This window comes from Saccopteryx leptura, chromosome 1 (assembly GCF_036850995.1).
Source record: "Saccopteryx leptura isolate mSacLep1 chromosome 1, mSacLep1_pri_phased_curated, whole genome shotgun sequence".
Classification (NCBI taxonomy): Eukaryota; Metazoa; Chordata; class Mammalia; order Chiroptera; family Emballonuridae; genus Saccopteryx; species Saccopteryx leptura.
The window spans coordinates 81,476,054-81,494,438 of NC_089503.1; positions in this window are offsets into that span (position 1 = coordinate 81,476,054).

Here is an 18,385-nt window from a genome sequence, read left to right on the forward strand (position 1 = left end):
TTTCTGGCATCTTGGGAAGAATGAATTTGTCCTGGAAGAGATTACATCTTGATATATTGTTATTGAATCTCCTGGAAAGTGTTGTCTGAACTGTCAAGCTTTGGTACCTGTTTTCAGTGTCTGATGTTGGGTATCTAATGTATATCGCACTTATGTGGTGTGAGTTGCTTATACTTTCAAGGTCATGTAGTGCATTTCTGCTCTAACTCATGATAACTAAAGTGTGTATATGAGACAATCGCCTCTCCTTGACCTTAAATGAGCTTTGTGTTTTGGACTGAAAACTAATCAAAAACCTACTTGTCTTCACCTAGGGCAGCAATCACTTTTAAACATTCAGAATTGAAGATAAAATTGAGTCAAAATAACTTGCAATTTCTTTTTGCTTCTTTCTCTCTTGTCATAGCCAGATGATTTTGATGTATCTTTGCTCACAATTTTTCTATCCTAATATTAAAGTCCTCACACCTCCTTCAAATTATTGCTCAAATGTCTCTTTCTCAAAGCCTGCCTTGAATATCCTATTTAAAATTTCACATACAACCCTGCACTTATATCTCCTTTATTCCCTTTGAATTTTGTTTCATACCACTTATCACTTTATGCTTGTTATATACTTTATTCATCTGTCTGTTGTTATTTATTACCTGTTGCTTCCAGCTAGGAATCCTTGTTGGTTTTGCCCACTAATGTGTTTCAAACATATATATAGAAGAGTACTTGGAACAAAGTGGGCATTAAATAAAAATATATTTGAACGAATGAATGAACGTGTCTCATAGGTGTCTCCAAGAAAATTGTTCTGAGTGGAGAGTGCCCATGAGAACACCACCTAATCACAATGGAAAACATATTTACTGCCAGTAATGTTTTGGGTGAGCGAGGACTTCCTGAAAAATATGTTCTCTTGGCAGAACATGTTTGTATTCTTTTCCTTTCCAGGCAATCTGTCCATCACTAGGTTTAGTTGTAAAATGCATGTTCATTTCTTTGTAATGCTTTCACTTTATTAATGATTTATAATACCCTCATAGTGCAAGATAGAACATCTGTGCAGTATGACAAAGATGAAACACTAACAGCATTCTTTGAGTTACACAAATAGGGATCTTCTTTGGATCTCTATATAATAGACTTTTTCGGACCTCTTGTCTAAATTTCAAAGCTTGGATTCTCTCATGATGCTATGTTTTTAAATATTATTCATATACTCTGAAGGACTTAAAGAAAACTGAATACTGATGTTTTTTAAATTGAGAAGTAAAGGAAATCTCAAAAAAAAAACAAAAAACAGTGACAAGCTTAGGAGCAATTTAATGGCAGGGAAGAAACATTAGCGACATATGCCTCATGCCCCAGCATTTCAGGGCTACAGTTTTAAAATATGGAAAATTTACACATGTTTTCCCAGGTCAGCAAAATTTAAATCAAAGAAATGAATAAGAAAAGAGAGATAAGTGCAAACAACTTGGAAAAAGGTGAATTCTGAAGTGTCGCTTTCAGGAGGAATTGTATAGTCAAATCTATTTTATTAAACCCTTGGAATACAATTTCAGTTTAATTAATTTGTTCCTTCCTAAAACCAGATTCACTTAGGATTATTCAAACAAAGCTAAATTGATGCAAGTGACCTCAAAAACAAAGTACCTAAATGAAAAAGAGATCAGGGATTTTGACTTAATAATCCATGTTTGCTCTAGAATAAGGGAATCACTGGATAGTTGCCCTTAGACAAATATTTATCAAAGACTCACCACTTACACAAAGGTTTGAGGTGGCTTATCAAAAAATATACATGAAATTAAAACAAAAAGATAAAATATGACTAAGAAAAAAAGAAAATACAAAAAAATCCTTAAAAGAATGTTAAAAGGTTCTCTTAGAAGAACTTTAGATTTTACATTAAGCCTCCTTGAAACCTTACCTAAAATTAAACACATAATCAGTTACCGGTATATTGTTCTCATTATCAGAAAGGAAAAATCAGATGAGTTTTTCAGAAGAAACAGAAACATTTTTTTAACACTGAATTATACAAGTTTTATTCCATTGCAATTTTATATAAGGATATAAAAGTGATATAAAATAACATTCTTAACAGGATTCTTTTAGTAAGTGCTGTAACTTATTTCGTATGACTGTTTTTTATTTTTTTTTATTTTTTATTTTTTTGAATTTTTCTGAAGCTGGAAACAGGGAGAGACAGTCAGACAGACTCCCGCATACGCCCGACTGGGATCCACCCGGCACGCCCACCATGGGGCAACGCTCTGCCCACCAGGGGGCGATGCTCTGCCCATCCTGGGCGTCGCCATGTTGCGACCAGAGCCACTCTAGCGCCTGAGGCAGAGGCCACAGAGCCATCCCCAGCACCCGGGCCATTTTTGCTCCAATGGAGCCTTGGCTGCGGGAGGGGAAGAGAGAGACAGAGAGGAAGGAGAGGGGGAGGGGTGGAGAAGCAAATGGGTGCTTTTCCTGTGTGCCCTGGCCAGGAATCGAACCCGGGTCCTCCGCATGCTAGGCCGACGCTCTACCGTTGAGCCAACCGGCCAGGGCTATAATTTTTAAAATAGAAATGGATGACATGGTCAGAAACAAGTACAAGCTCCTTTGGGGGCATTGAGTAGGGATAGTTAAACCAATTTAGGGGTCAAGGGGGAATTCCTGGAAGAGAAGATACATAAACTTGAGATGTATGAGCTAGCTAAATAAGAAAAGAAGGAACGAGCCCTCACCAGGTTGCTCAGTGGATAGAGCATCATCATCTCGGTCCCCGAGGTTGTGGGTTGGATCCTGGATCCTGATCAAGGTACATACAAAATGCAACCAATAAGTGTATAGCTGAAGTGAAACAATGAGTTGATGCTTCTCTCTGTCTCTCTCTTTTTTTCTCTCTCAAATCATGGGGAAAAAAATTTTTTTAAAGGAAAGCAGGGCATTGCAATAGAGTATACAGTATGTCAATGCCTTGCTCTATGTGCTCTATGTTCATGTAGTTAGGAGCGTTTGATTTCTTGTTTATATGTATAAACAGTTTCCTCCCTTATATTAGTTGCTTCATATAAGTTTGTTTGTTTTTTTTTATAATTTTATTTTTTTAATGGGGTGACATCAATAAATCAGGATACATATATTCAAAGATAACAAGTCCAGGTTATCTTGTCGTTCAATTATGTTGCATACCCACCACCCAAAGTCAGATTGTCCTCTGTCACCTTCTATCTTGTTTTCTTTGTGCCCCTCCCCACCCCCTTTCCCTCTCCCATTCCGCCCTCCCCCCCATAACCACCACACTCTTATCAATGTCTCTTAGTTTCACTATTATGTCCCACCTACGTATGGAATAATACAGTTCCTGGTTTTTTCTGATTTACTTATTTCGCTTCGTATCATGTTATCAAGATCCCACCATTTTGCTGTAAATGTTCCGATGTCATCATTTCTTATGGCTGCGTAGTATTCCATAGTGTATATGTGCCACATCTTCTTTATCCAGTCATCTATTGATGGGCTTTTTGGTTGTTTCCATGTCCTGGCCACTGTGAACAATGCTGCAATAAACATGGGGCTGCATGTGTCTTTACGTATCAATGTTTCTGAGTTTTTGGGATATATACCCAGTAGAGGGATTGCTGGGTCATAAGGTAGTTCTATTTTCAGTTTTTTGAGGAACCACCATACTTTCTTCCATAATGGTTGTACTACTTTACATTCCCACCAACAGTGGATGAGGGTTCCTTTTTCTCCACAGCCTCTCCAACATTTGCTATTACCTGTCTTGCTAATAACAGCTAATCGAACAGGTGTGAGGTGGTATCTCATTGCCGTTTTGATTTGCATTTCTCTAATAGCTAAAGAAGATGAGCATCTTTTCATATATCTGTTGGCCATTTGTATTTCTTCCTGGGAGAAGTGTCTGTTCATATCCTCTTCCCATTTTTTTATTGGATTGTTTGTTTGTTTGTTGTTGAGTTTTATGAGTTCTTTGTATATTTTGGATATTAGGCCCTTATCTGAGCTGTTGTTTGAAAATATCATTTCCCATTTAGTTGGCTTTCTGTTTATTTTGTTATCAGTTTCTCTTGCTGAGCAAAAACTTCTTAGTCTGATGTAGTCCCATTCATTAATTTTTGCCTTCACTTCTCTTGCCTGTGGAGTCAAATTCATAAAATGCTCTTTAAAATCCAGGTCCATGAGTTGAGTACCTATGTCTTCTTCTATGTACTTAATTGTTTCAGGTCTTATGTTTAGATCTTTGATCCATTTTGAGTTAATTTTTGTACAGGGGGAGAGACTGTAGTCCAGTTTCATTCTTTTGCATGTGGCTTTCCAGTTTTCCCAGCACCATTTATTGAAGAGGCTTTCTTTTCTCCATTGTGTGTTGTTGGCCCCTTTATCAAAAATTATTTGACTATATATATGTGGTTTTATTTCTGGACTTTCTATTCTGTTCCATTGGTCTGATTGTCTATTTTTCTGCCAATACCATGCTGTTTTGATTGTCGTGGCCCTATAATATAGTTTGAAGTCAGGTATTGTAATGCCCCCAGCTTCATTCTTTTTCTTTAGGATTGCTTTGGCTATTCGGGGTTTTTTATAGTTCCATATAAATCTGATGATTTTTTGCTCTATTTCTTTAAAAAACGTCATTGGAAGTTTGATGGGAATTGCATTAAATTTGTATATTGCTTTGGGTAATATAGCCATCTTGATTATATTTATTCTTCCTAGCCAAGAACAAGGTATATTCTTCCATCTCATTATATCTTTTTCGATTTCCCTTAACAATGGTTTATAGTTTTCATTATATAAGTCCTTTACATTCTTTGTTTGGTTTATTCCTAAGTATTTTATTTTTTTTTTGCAATCGTGAAGGGGATTAATCTTTTGAGTTCGATCTCAGTTGTTTCATTGTTGGCATATAGAAAAGCTATTGACTTCTGTATGTTAATTTTGTATCCTGCGACCTTACTGTATTGGCTTATTGTTTCTAGTAGTCTTTTTGTGGATTCTTTGGGGTTTTCGATGTATAGGATCATATCATCTGCAAAAAGTGATACCTTTACTTCTTCTTTTCCGATATGGATGCCTTTTATTTCTTTGTCTTGTCTGATTGCTCTGGCTAGAACCTCTAGTACCACATTAAATAAGAGTGGAGAGAGTGGACAACCCTGTCTTGTTCCTGATTTAAGGGGGAAAGCCTTCAGTTTAGTGCCATTTAATATGATGTTAGCTGATGGTTTATCATATATGGCCTTTATCATGTTGAGATATTTTCCTTCTATACCCATTTTGTTGAGAGTCTTAAACATAAAATTGTGTTGTATTTTATCGAAAGCCTTTTCTGCATCTATTGATAAGATCATGTGGTTTTTGTTCTTTGTTTTGTTGATATGGTGTATTACGTTAACCGTTTTACGTATGTTGAACCATCCTTGAGATTCTGGGATGAATCCCACTTGATCATGATGTATTATTTTTTTAATATGTTGTTGTATTCGATTTGCTAGTATTTTGTTTAGTATTTTAGCATCTGTATTCATTAGAGATATTGGTCTGTAGTTTTCTTTTTTTGTGCCATCCTTGCCTGGTTTTGGTATGAGGGTTATGTTGGCCTCATAAAATGTGTTTGGAAGTATTGCTTCTTCTTCAATTTTTTGGAAGACTTTGAGTAGAATAGGAACCAAGTCTTCTTTGAATGTTTGATAAAATTTGCTTGTATAGCCATCAGGGCCTGGACTTTTATTTTTGGGGAGGTTTTTAATGGTTTTTTCTATTTCTTCTTTACTGATAGGTCTGTTTAGGCTTTCTGCTTCTTCTTGACTCAGTCTAGGAAGGTTGTATTGTTCTAGGAATTTATCCATTTCTTCTAGGTTGTTGAATTTAGTGGCATAAAGTATTTCATAGTATTCTACAATAATTCTTTGTATATCTACGGTGTCCGTGGTGATTTCTCCTCTTTCATTTTGGATTTTGTTTATATGAGTTCTTTCTCTTTTTTCCTTGGTAAGTCTTGCCAAGGGTTTGTCAATTTTGTTGATCTTTTCAAAGAACCAGCTCCTTGTTCTATTAATTTTTTCTATAGTTTTTCTGTTCTCTAATTCATTTATTTCTGCTCTGATTTTTATTATCTCCTTTCTTCGGCTGGTTTTGGGTTGTCTTTGTTCTTCTTTTTCTAGTTCCTTAAGGTGGGAAGTTAAGTGGTTCACTTGAGCTCTCTCTTGTTTGTTCATATATGCCTGAAGTGATATGAACTTCCCTCTTATTACTGCTTTTGCTGCATCCCATAGATTCTGATATGTCGTATTGTCATTTTCATTAGTCTGTATATATCTTTTGATCTCTGCACTTATTTCTTCTTTGACCCATTCATTTTTTAAAAGTATGTTGTTTAGTTTCCACATTTTTGTGGGATTTTTTTCCTCTTTTTTGCAGTTGAATTCTAGTTTCAAGGCTTTATGATCAGAAAATATGCTTGGTACAACTTCAATTTTTCTGAATTTGCTGATGTTGTTTTTTGGCCCAACATATGGTCAATTCATGAGAATGATCCATGTACACTGGAGAAAAATGTATACTCAGTCACTTTGGGATGAAATGTCCTGTAGATGTCTATCATATCCAGGTGCTCTAGTGTTTTGTTTAAGGCCACTATGTCTTTGTTGATTCTCTGTTTGGATGACCGATCTAGAGCCGTCAGCGGTATATTGAGGTCTCCAAGTATGATTGTGTTTTTGTCAGTTTTTGTTTTAAGATCAATAAGTAGCTGTCTTATATATTTTGGTGCTCCTTGGTTTGGTGCATATATATTAAGAATTGTTATGTCTTCTTGATTCAGTGTTCCCTTAGCCATTATGAAATGGCCATTTTTGTCTCTGAGTACTTTTCCTGTCTTGTAGTCAGCATTATCCGATATGAGTATTGCTACACCTGCTTTTTTTTGGATGTTATTTGCTTGGAGTATTGTTTTCCAGCCTTTCACTTTGAATTTGTTTTTATCCTTGTTACTTAGATGAGTTTCCTGTAGGCAGCATACAGTTGGATTTTCTTTTTTAATCCATTCTGCTACTCTGTGCCTTTTTATTGGTGAGTTTAATCCGTTTACATTTAGTGTAATTATTGATACTTGTGAGTTTCCTATTGCCATTTTATATCTTGCTTTCTGTTAGTTTTGTGTCTTGTTTGATCCTTCTCTTTCGTTTTTCTATCTTTTGTTTTTATTTGGTTGTATTCCATACATCTTTCCTCTGTTGCTATCTTTTTTATCTCATGTGCTTCTGTGGTGGTTTTTTCAATGGTGGTTACCTTTGAGTAATGAAAAGGGTCCCTACTCTGTTAATTGTAACAAACTATTTTGTGAGTACTTTTGCACTCCATCGTCCTTTGCTACTGTTAATCTCCATCTTTTCCCCTCCTTTCTTTTTGTTGTTGTCACAGTTTAAATTTGGTTTTATTGTGTTCTTCTTGGAGCTTTTACTTGTGGCTCTGTTTTTTTTTTTGTTCTTTGTATCTGATTGGAGAACCCCCTTTAGTAATTCCTGGAGTGGGGGTTTTCTGATGATAAATTCCCTCATCTTTTCTGTATCTGTGAATGTTTTTATTTCTCCTTCATATTTGAAGGATAGCTTTGATGGGTATAGTATTCGTGGCTGAAAGTTCCTCTCTTTCAGGACTTTAAATATTGGGGTCCACTCTCTTCTAGCTTGTAGAGTTTCTGCTGAGAAATCTGATGATAATCTAATGGGCCTTCCTTTAAAATGTTGTATTCTTCTTTTCCCTGGCTGCCTTGAGAATTTTTTCTTTGCTGTTGGTTTGTGTCAATTTCATTATGATATGCCTTGGAGTAGGTTTGTTGGGGTTAATAAAACTCAGAGTTCTGTTTGCTTCTTGAACTTGAGGCTTTAGTTCTTTCCACAGGCTTGGGAAGTTCTCATCTATTATTTGTTTGAGTATGTTCTCCATTCCATTTTCTCTCTCTTCTCCCTCTGTTATACCTATTATTCTTATGTTATTCTTTTTGATGGAGTCAGATAATTCTTGTAGGGCTATGTCATTTTTTTAAATTTTTGAGTCTCTTTCTTCTTCTCTCTGCTGTACCTCAAGTTGCTTGTCTTCTATTTCACTAATCCTCTCTTCTATCTGACCTGTTCTATTAGCTAAGCTTGTTACTTCATTTTTGAGCTCGTGAATTGAGTTTTTCATCTCTGTTTGATTTGTTTTTATAGTTTCAATTTCCTTGGACATATATTCTTTGTGTTCATTGAGTTGTTTTCTGAGCTCCCTAAATTGTCTTTCTGTGTTTTCTTGTATATCTCGGAGGATTTTTAGGATTTCTATCTTGAATTCTCTGTCATTTAGCTCCAAGGTTTCCAATATATTAAATTTTTTCTCCATAGATTTTTCCTCATCTAGCTGTGTTACCTCTCTTTCTTTTGTATCCATGATATTCGATTTTCTCTTCCTTAATGGCATCTGAGGGTGGTTTTGTTGATAGTATTAATGAGATTTAATAAAGAATAAAAAGTTAAAAAAAATAAAAAATAGTTGTTTTTTTAAAAAAATTAATAATGAAATAAAGAAAAATAAAATAAAATAAAAATTTTTTAAAAAAGGAAATTATTCCCCCCTCCTTTTTTCCTCTCCTCTCCTCTCCCCTCTTTCTTGAGAAAATCTTGTGGTGAACTGTGAATTATAACAAACAATGCCTGTGATGGAGGGCCTGAATTGGGGAAAAGTAATAAAGGGGCAAAAAAAAAAAAAAAAAAAAAAAAAAAGAAAAGAAAAAAAAAGAGCGTATGGACCCACAAAAAACAAATAAGGAAAAAATTTGGGTCAAGAATAAAATGATTTGCTTTTAGGTGTTGGTTGTCTAAGAGTTATGATGAGAGGAATAAGAGGAAAATGGAAAAATGGGGAAACAAATTAAAAAATTACTATTGTATTTAGTGGAACTAGATAAAATGGAGAGCCAGGGATGGGAGCACTGCTAGTGAGTTAAAAAGGTGAAGTAAAAACCCCCCAAAATGCCACAAACATAAGTTTGAGTCCCAGATAAGATAATTTGTTTGTTATTGAGGTTTGAATGAGAGGAGATGTAAAGGAGAAAGGAAGAAACTAATATAGAGGGAGAAAAGAAAGAGAGAGAGAGAAAAAAAGAGGGAACCACTAATAGAAGAAAAAAGAAAGGAGAGAGAGAGAGAGAGAGAGTTAAGGGTTTTGGAGTACAACCCTTATAGAGAGAAAGGAAGAGAAGAGAAAAGATAATGGGAGATGTAACACTTATGGGTAGTGTAGTTCAAGGAGAGGAGAGAGTAAGACCGGCAGAGAGTTAATCGGCCAAATTGGAGGAGGAAAAAAAGTATCAAGAATGAAGATAAGAGAAACAAACGAACAAATATAATAAAATGGGATAGGTTATAAAGTCTGCAGATTATTCTTGATTTTGAGAGGTTATCTTCTTGCTTTTTCTTTTCTCTCCCTCTTCCTGGTCGGTGACTCTGTACCCCGGGTTCTGCCCCTTTGGCACGCTCAGGTAGAGGTTTGCAGTTGATAAGTCTCTATGGCAATGTCATGTATTGTGCTTTAGTCTCGTTGGCAGTCGAGGCTATTAGCATTTATAGGCTCCGACAGTGAGAGAGTCCGTGTTCCTGAAGCCTTTCTCCTAGTCTTTCCTTCCTCAATTAGTAGCCTGATAATCCAGCTATGGGGTTGCTGCTGCCTCTGCCTGGATAGTAAGAGGCTCAAAGAGCTGGCAACTCCCCACTCTATTTCCACTCAGCACAGGGCTCTGGGTAAGGCTCAGTCAGTCAGAGCTGCTAGCATAATCAGGCGGGCTTTCCGCCCACTCAAAGACCTCTGGCTCTGTCTGCCACTCTGTCCAGTAACACAGGCAGGCGCCCACTTCCGGGGCGCTTGGAGGAAACTCTCACTCACTGGCTGCGGGCGCAGACCAGGATATCTGGCCAGCAGTCTCACGCTCTGAGTGAAACCCCCAACCGCAGGGAAAAGTTGCAGCGTTGGAATTGAGTCTCGCTCCGTCCCCGTGTGCGGCTTTTGCAAGGCGCTGGGGCGGCCCGAGATTCCGCTTTGGCCCACACAAAGGCCACTGACTCTGCCCCTCTGTGCGATAACACGGGCGCGCACTGCCGAGGCACTCGGAGGAATCGCTCACTCCTTATCTGCGCGCGCAAACCCGGATATGAGGCCGGCCGCATTTCCCTCTGAGTGAAACCCCCAGCAGCACGGAAAATTTCCACCGTTGGAATTAGCTCTCACTCCCTCCCGTGCGTGGCCTTCCCAGGGCGCTGGGGCTGCCCAGAGACTCTGCCCTCGGCCCACAGAAAGGCCTCTGACCCTGCCTCTCCGCGGGGCAACACGGGCACCCACTCTCGGGGCCTAGGAAGAAATCTCTCGCCCACTAACTGCGCACCAACCAGGAGACCGGGTAAAATGGCCGCCCCGCTTGTCTTTCTTTGTTTGGGTTTGGCGCGAGTGTTAGCTTGTATTGCCCGCGTTGCCACAGGATCAGTTTTTCCTCGGCTTGGATCTCCGTGCCACAGCCTGGTTCAGCCGTTTGTGCCGTGGCCTGGATCTATTCACCCCCTTTGCCCACCTCAGTTTCTATATTCACAGTTACCAGAGAAAGCCGCCCTGTTTAGGTTAGTGAGGAAGGCGGAGCATTTCTTACTCCCTATATCCTTCGGGGTTTGGTTATATATTTAGCCAATTTTTCACTCAACCATACCTTTGGGTGTATTGCGAAGCATCTGGAGGCTCCAAGTAAAGGTTTTTCTGTTTCTGGTTGAAGATCTTGTTGAGTTTTGGGGGAGATTTATCGGTATCGCTTCCTACCCCGCCATTACTCTGACGTCATCTCCATATAAGTTTTAAGAGCAGATAAGAGTAAGAAATAAAATATAATGCATTCAATAAAGAGATGATACAAACTAAAATAATTTTAAAATGTTTAATAAGCAATATAAAAGAAAAATGTAAAAGTAGAGACAAGAACACTACCACTAGACGATAAAATGGGATATAGAAAACAAAAGGGAAAGAAGAATAAAGAAGGATTAAAACTTGTTGATATACGCTGCAAAATAATTACAGCCAGAGGACCAAAGATAAAAGAGTTAAAATAATAAAAAGGGCTGAAGTGGCATGAATACCACAAGGTATGATTTTAGATAGAGCTGCTAAAGAAATAAAAGCCACATAAGTTAAAAAGGGGATAAATCAGCACTAACAGTTACAAAGGTAATTAGAGGTTTCAAATAAAAGCAGATATAATGTCTAGAAATTATCACCTGCTCTTGTCTTCCCAAGTTTCCCCTCAAAGATTTCTTAGACCATACTCTCAAATCGCAGAGCAGTAAGTATTCCCTTACCCTGCTTTGTGCCTTAAGCCTCAAATTCAGCCTTTCGAAACTCCAGCTATCAATGCATGCTTCTCCAAATTCTTCTAAAACAGCAAAGGTCAGGTCATTTCCCTCACTGGCCCTCTCATTTGAAAATTTTAGTTTCTTGATACTATTATTTTCTGAAAAGTACTGTAATGAACAAAGTATTGTTTTCATTGAAAATACATATATATCAGTGTTTGTTTGCATTTTGTAGAAATGAATATTTGTTTAAAGACTAGCTAGAATGCCCTCCAGTTAAATTACATAGGACAGCATTTACCTAACCATATTATATCAATTGGGGTTCTGTGAAAAAAAGTCAAATAAAGTTAGGAGATTCCAGTTTTAAAAATAAGAGTTTTGTTTTCTGGAGAAAAGTTCTCTTATGTATCTCTAAGCATGCTTTCTAGTACTTTCTAACCTAATTCGACAATGAAAATCTTTTGTTTGTGTGTTGTGAAGCCTCTACTAGCAGCTCATGAAATACGCTTTAGGAAGCATGGTTTAAGAGAAAGAACTCCACACACACGCACACGCACAGAGGTGGCAAATCTAGCTCTCTACCAAAATCTCAACAACCTCTGAATCCAGTTGTATCACTAAAGGACTAATAGGAAATACTCATAAAGTAGCCTCTGACTTTATGTTGCAATGGGGAGAGAAACATCCCCTCTTTGCAAAAGTGATGACAGAGTTCAATGAATTTTCTTTTTAAAAATCTGGCCTTTCTGACTGGAGCACCATATGTTCTAACTTTGAAACTTAAAATTGTTTGAACATGTTTTCTCTGAGGCAAAATATACCTTGACATGTTTTGACTTTTTAAAAATAAAATCAAATAAATATACACATACAACATTTTATTTATTTAATAACTCATATCAAGGCTCGGTTAAATTTGGAGAACCAAATTTTCACCTTTTTTTTTTTTTTGGAGTTGTCCTTTTTTCTCTCAGGTCACTGCACAGATGCAAAGAACTTCTTCAAGAAAGGAAAACCATAAAACATGGCAATATTTCATGTTCCAACTGAGACATCTGTGCACACAATTGACATTCAGAACTCCCTGGACCATTATTTGATAAGCTTTTGCATATTTAGCTTTCGAACTGTATTATTGTATTTAAAAGAAGTGAAACTTTTTTTTTCCAAATATTATCCACTACCTTTGAAATGCTAAAGTGAGAACCTTTGAAATGAGTTTTGGAAAAAAAATCTTGAGTAATCCACCTCATCAGAGACATGTAAAGTGAAATAAATTCACTCAGTCACTGCCCTTTAACAGCTGTGTTTCTTTTTATAACCTTTAATTTTAATATTTGCAACTGTGCGAAGTGTAGCTATAGTGACTTCTTTGTGAATATACTTTCTGGATTAGGTAAGGGATGGAGAATATTTTTTCATAATAAAGTAGTCATCTGGATTGAATTGTCAAAATCAAATCCTCACAACACTCTCATTTGGTTTTGTGAAATGAACAAAGACATCTATCTGCTTTGACACACTTACAGCAAGATTAAGACATCCTTCAAACCTTCTGATCACTCCAAAGATTAACAAAAATTCCTGGCTAACTTTATCCAAAAGACTAAATGTAGAATAATCTGTTTTTTTTTCAGTAAGTGTTGAAAGGCAGAATTATATAATATATATAAATGGAGACATACATTCTATATAAATGAAGTTTATATATCTATCTCTCTGTGTATATTTAACTTTTTCTTCTGCTGCTTTGAAAAGTGACATGTTGTTTTCAAGTGAGTGTATGAATGAGGAATGAGTAAAAACTACTTTGAAGATTATTTATGTTATATTCATTTGTACTGGAGATCATCTTCCTTAATATTTTAAAATATTTTCTCAAAAATAGATGTAATGATCAAGCTTATTTTTCAAATATACATAACTTCTATGCCATCCTACTCTCATGCCCATTAGTTCCCAAAGAAAGCCCTACACAACTTAAAATCTTTAGTTCAATTCCTTAATTTTTAATAGAGTAGATGTCCTCTGATATGATGTGATTAGAACTGGTAGTTGGTCAGTTAGTTTAAGAAAGAAAATAAAATTGGGTTGATCAGAATTATATATATGTATACATACACTATATACATGCAAATACACAGAAATTAAATGTTTTGACTAAAACAACACATAAATATTTTAATTTATAGCTTATAAAGTGCCATTGCTCATAAATCTTTGCATAGTCTGACTTTTTTTAGGTATGATTTTGTTAACGTGAGGTCTCTGAAGTCTTTCTTGCATGAGTCACATATGTAATGCATCTTATATAATTTCAAATTCTGATTTCATTAAAATGGAATAAAAACTTAAAACACTTGCAAAGCAATCTGAGTGCAAAATCCTTGTACTTAATGATCTATTGGTTGACTGATTGATATCCTTCTGTCTTTCACATACCTAATTTGACAGTGTTTAAAAAGTGCTTATTGGTCCTGGCCGGTTGGCTCAGCGGTAGAGCATCGGCCTGGCGTGTGGGAGTCCCTGGTTCGATTCCCGGCCAGGGCACACAGGAGAAGCGCCCATCTGCTTCTCCACCCCTCCCCCTCTCCTCCCTCTCTGTTTCTCTCTTCTCCTCCCGCAGCCGAGGCTCCATTGGAGTAAAGAAGGCCCGGGCGCTGAGGATGGCTCTGTGGCCTCTGCCTCAGCTGCTGGAATGGCTCTGGATGCGACAGAGCGACGCCCCAGATGGGCAGAGCATCGCCCCCTGGTGGGCATGCCGGGTGGATCCCGGTCGGGTGCATGCGGGAGTCTGTCTGACTGCCTCCCCGTTTCCAGCTTTGGAAAAATGAAAAAAAAAAAGTGCTTATTATAAAATATATCAAATATAACCTGTAAATAAAAGAGATATGTATAATTTAAGGAATAATAACATAACAAGCACTGGTGTACACACGAGTAGGTCAAGAAATAGAACATTACCAGTACCTTAAGTTTCCTTTCTGTTTTATACCCCAGAAGCAACCATTAGTCTGACTTTTATGATAATCATCAGTCTCTTGCTTTTCTTTACATGTGCTGTCCTTGTAATCTTTAAGCAGTATTTTTACAGTATTTAAGCAGTATGGCCTTTTAGGATATTTTAAATAAATGGAATAGGGCTGTATTTTTCTGTGATTTGCTTTTCCCCTCATGTTGATGTGTTTAGCTTAACCCCATTCTCTGTGAAATAGCCTTCCATTTTATGACAGTCTTTCAATTTACCCATTCTATCCTTGATGGATGTTTGGGCTTTGTTTTTGTTTAATTTCCCCCAAAACCGATCCTAAGACAAAGATTTGGGAATAGTAGTGTACGTATATTTAGGAGGTGATACTGGGAAGAACTAGGAAGGAGTGAGAAAGTAAGACTCAGAAAGAAGGAAAGCCAATAACCTATTAATGAGGAGGTTATCACTATGGACTTTTACCTGCTGGGAACTCTGAAAGAAATTGTTAAACACATAGCTGTTTATCTGCTAAAAGAGGAAGAAGCTAGCATAATTATCTACCAACAGCTGTCCTACATTGGTTGAAGGCCACCACTGGTACATTAACTACCTGCCACTTAAGGCCTGTGCCATGTGTGGGTTGAAAATGCTGAGGACCCCCCCCCCCCCGCCCCCCAAGCAGAGATAAGTAGGAATTAGTCATCTTGCACAGGAGCTGTGCAGGACAAGGGGAGGGAACATGGGTGAAGAACTTCTCAGATCTGCCACAATGCACTCCTTGCACCACTCAGATCTAATCATGCCCCACACTATGTTCACTCTCTCCTGTCACTGATTCTTTAAATTCAAGATGCAGTTCCTTGGAAAGGGGAAAATGTTTACAATGAATGTTTATTCTCCATTCACTAGGGACAAAATTCAATTCATGCTAATCAATCTTCCTTCCTTCCTTCCTTCCTTCCTTCCTTCCTTCCTTCCTTCCTTCCTTCCTTCCTTCCTTCCTTCCTTCCTTCCTTCCTTCCTTCCTTCTTTCCTTCCCTCCCTCCCTCCCTCCTTTTCTTTTTTTGTTTGTTTGTTTTTTGTTTTTTTTTTTTGTATTTTTCATAAGTTGGAAACGGGGAGGCAGTCAGACAGACTCCCATATGCGCCCAGCCAGGATCCACCCGGCATGCCCACCAGGGGGTGATGCTCTGCCCATCTGGGGCATCTCTCTGCCGCAATCAGAGCCATTCTAGCGCCTGAGGCAGAGGCCACAGAGCCATCCTCAGCGCCCGGGCAAACTTTGCTCCAATGGAGCCTTGGCTGCGGGAGGGGAAGAGAGAGACAGAGAGGGAGGAGAGGGGGAGAGGTGGAGAAGCAGATGAGCACTTCTCCTGTGTGCCCTGGCCGGGAATCGAACCTGGTACTCCCGCACGCCAGGCCGACGCTCTACCACTGAGCCAACCAGCCAGGGCTTCTTTCTTTTCTTTTCTTCCTTTCTTTCTTTCTTTCTTTCTTTCTTTCTTTCTTTCTTTCTTTCTTTCTTTCTTTCTTTCTTTCTTTCTCTCTCTCTCTCTCTCTCTCTCTTTCTTTCTTTCTTTCTTTCTTTCTTTCTTTCTTTCTCTCTCTTTCCTTCTTTCTTTCTTTCTTTCTTTTTCTTTCTTCTTCCTCCCTCCCTCCCTCCCTCCCTCCCTCCCTCCCTCCCTCCCTCCCTCCCTCCCTCCCTCCCTCCCTCCCTCCTTTCTTTCTTTCTTTCTTTCTTTCTTTCTTTCTTTCTTTCTTTCTTTCTTTCTTTCTTTCTTTCTTTCGTCCTGGAGAGAGAGAGATTGCTTCTCATACTTGCCTTGACCGGGGGGCTCCAGCCAAGCCACTGACACCCTGCTCAAGCCAGCAAACTTGAGCTTCAAGCCAGCAGCCTTTGGGTTTCAAGCAGCGACCATAGGGTCATGTCTGTGATCCCATGCTCAAACTGGTGAGCTCAGGCTCAAGCCTGTGACCTCGGGGTTTTGAACCTAGGTCCTCAGCAGCCTAGGTCGACACTCTATCTACTGTGCCACCACCTGATCAGGCCATGCTGATATTTCTAAGTTTTTTTTTATTTCTTTAACTATTTTAAACTTAGTTATTTTATATGTGTGTTATTTCCAGTATCTGAAGCTTTTGTGCATCTTCTGCTGTCTGTTGTTTATGCTGCTTCTCACTCACAATGCTTTGTTTACTTATGTGTAATTTAATTTAGCTTTTTTTCACATCTAATAATCTATTTCATATATAAAAAAACATTTAAAATACAACAACCATGTAGTCTTCATTCAGCTTAGAAAATAACATAATTTAAATCTCTTCTGTACACTTTCACATTTCTTTATATTCCCTCAAAGGTAATCAACATCTTTACCCTGGCCAGGTTGCTCATGGATAGAGCGTCCTCCCCACCTGCCAAGGTCATGGGATCGATCGCTAGTCAGGGTGCATATGAGAAGCAACTCAAGAGTACACAACTAAATGGAACAACTAAGTAAAAGAATGAGTTGATGCTTCTCTCTCTCCCATCCTCTCTCGTTATCTCTCAAATCAATGAAAAAAATTTTTTCAGTAATCAACATCTTGAATTTATGTTTATAATTTCTATATATGTCTTTATACTTTTATTTACCATCATTTCCAACCACCTGCTCAATTGTCATCCTCTACTTTAGAGGCTATATCTCTAAGTACTTGACCACTCCCCTCCCTTGAAGATATGAAAGGCCACAGAGACAGTCATGGCTAATGAAGTATAGTTATAAGTCTTGGTAGGGTGACCTTTCCCAAATGAAAAGGTCAAGATTTACTATAGACAACATTTTTTGCCCTTCATAAGTTTTTCTTTCTATTTTTTTCAATTTGGAACAAAGACGTGAGGCTGAGGTAACTATCTTGTCACAGTCGGTGAAAAGAATGAAGAAGTGTTCTGGGCTTCTTCATGGAAGAAATGAAAGATGCAAAAGGCCTGGGTGCCTGACAGCACTGTTGGACTGCTGCACTAGGTCAGGACTGCCTGCCTCAGGCCCCTTTTGGAATGAGGCGAAGACTGCATTTTACAATCTCAGGTGCTATTGGTTGCGAGGCCGGTCATCACTGTACATACCATGATGAAGGAAAGTGAGATGCTGACAATTGTACAACAATGGAATGCTTTGTCTTCACATCAATTGTAAATCACAACCTAATTTTACAGATAAGAACTTTGAAAAATGTGTTTCCAAGAGTCAATAAAATATTTAAAACATTTTTTTTAAAACCACAATTAGTTGAGGTTTCAAACCTTTGCAGCTGACCAGTTTCCTAATAGATATTATTCTATACTAAATAGACACATTTAGACTGAAGTCAACACATCTGAAAGTACAGAAGGAAGATCAGGCTGTGCTAGGAAAGCTGCTCTGTGATACCCCAGAGAGCTGAGTCCAGAAACTTGCCAGCATGTTGTGTCAGACCTCGGCCTGTTTAATGGCAAATTTACTCCTTGCCCTCTTCTGGTCTGGTCTGTAATGCTCCAAGCTCTGTCCCAGCCTTCTGAGTGAGCTAGGTCCAGCGGAGTTCAGCCAATGAGATGCACTGCTGGGAGAGTGGAAGAAGACAGGAGGGGTGCATTCTATTCCTTCTCCTCTTTCTTGGTCATTATTGGCATCTCCATTAGCAACTGAAACTCCTCATTGGATCAGGCTCCTACCAGACAGAGCAGCCAGTGTTGCAGCATCTGCCTAGTGTTCCTGACCTCTTGTCTTGTCTGTTCCTCCTGGGAGTAGTAGTGGCTTTCTGCTTTTGCTTATCTTGGGATGGCCTTACCAGCCCCTATTTGGCCTTTCAGCTCGCTTATTACCTGGGTAACTGATTCCTTGCATTAAAGTCTCTATGATACTCGGGCTATTTGAAGTGGTTTTTGTTTCCCTGACTAGAAATCAGTGATACGTTTTGAAAAGTTGAATTTTCAGTTGTAAGCTACAGTTATTACACACTACGTCAAACAGATGGGAATCACAGCAGGAGATGCAATTGGGCCTTGAGA